Below are 1,737 nucleotides of genomic sequence, written 5' to 3' on the forward strand. Positions count from 1 at the left end.
CCCCCCCTTTAGAATAGATTCTTGTATTACTAGACTAGATTGTAGAGAGGTTTATCTTGACCATTCATAAATACAAAAGTTGAATTGGAACATGACAAAATCCCAAGAGTCAATAAACAACGCCAAACCTCACTTCTCCAAAATCTTCCAAAAGGATGAAGCCACCCCTTGAATCCATTCCACTGCAATCTTCCCACTGCCATTCCGATATCGACAAGATCAATGTCGACAATGTAAATTTTATTTTCAATTCCTAAAATGGGTCGTGGTTTTTTATAAATCAATTTTACTCTAAGCAGCTGACTTGTGTTGAGTTATTAACCAATTTGTCGAGGCCTGTATTGAAAAGGACAATGGCATTATTAATCTCTTCATTGCATCTACCTTCATTGCCATTGTGTCGGGTTTGAGTGATGAATACCATTTTTCCAAACAAAAATGAACTTCTTTGCAAAACTTTATTAAAGAAGCCAAAAGACCGTGAGACCAAAATCCACAATTTAGGTTGTCAAATGGGTTGAGCCCTTTTTTTATATATATATATTTTATTTACAATTAGTATGATAAGTTCTGCATGTTAATTTACATGATATTAAATTAAGTGAACATGAAATGGTTATTTACCGATTTAGTTAGAGCAAAATATCTTGTTCATCATGTCTTTGAATGGATGAATTATTTAGTCTCTGTTTGGTTTGAAAAAAAATATTTTTAATTAAATTTTGATAAAAGTTGGTTAAATGTGTGATGATAAAAGTTGTGAATCTCATAAAATATATGATTAAAAATGAGTTTTGAAAAAAAAAAAAATATATATATATATATATATATATAATTATCATGTTGCAAGATACACTTTCAAATTTTACAATAAAGTTGTGGAATCCTTTCAAAAATCAGATGGTCACATTTGTGACCACTAATAAATTTTTGTAACTCATTTATTAATTAAAAATGGTTATGATCACAATAACAAATAATTTATGGTCATAACTACGTATTATTCATAAATCACAAAATGTCACGATCACAATATGCAAAATGTGAACAGCAATAATAATTTAATCACAAATCACACATTTTATAGATTACTACTTATTTATTGATTACAAATTATCAAATTAACTATTTACAATTATCAATTAACTGGTCACAAGTTACTCTTTGTCTCCTCCACCTCATCCCACCTATTCACCATTGTGGGCACCAGTGGCCATCGCCACCTTGTATCAGCAGTCCACCCCCCACTCCAACTCACCTCTTATTTTTATTCTTCACATGACTTTCTCCTTACACCATCACAAGATTGCCACTGGTTTTTGTTCGAGTGAAACCCATAAGCGTACAGGATTTTTGTACAAGTAATAAGATATGTGAGTTAAGAGTATCGTTTTCACGAGGAATAATGTCTAATTTGTAGTTTAATAACTGCAATTAAATTTCAAGTAATATAAAATCAAAAGAGTTTTGATTTGTATGTTTTCTATACTAATCCTAACTAACAAAGTAAATAAACTATTTATCTAATATGTGAGTGTTTGTATTGGAATCGTGAATCCCCTTATTGCCATTTAATTCAACTCTTAACTCATAATATCGTAAATTCGTATATTCAAGATAATCGATAATACACTTTTATTCAATATTCCTTTCCAAGATATATTAGATCTATGTTTAACACAATCCGATCATATTCTTAGTCCGAATTCATATGTAAAAAATGCATTGATTCGTAGG

This window comes from Olea europaea, unplaced genomic scaffold (assembly GCF_002742605.1).
Source record: "Olea europaea var. sylvestris unplaced genomic scaffold, O_europaea_v1 scaffold1307, whole genome shotgun sequence".
In the NCBI taxonomy this organism is placed as follows: domain Eukaryota; kingdom Viridiplantae; phylum Streptophyta; class Magnoliopsida; order Lamiales; family Oleaceae; genus Olea; species Olea europaea.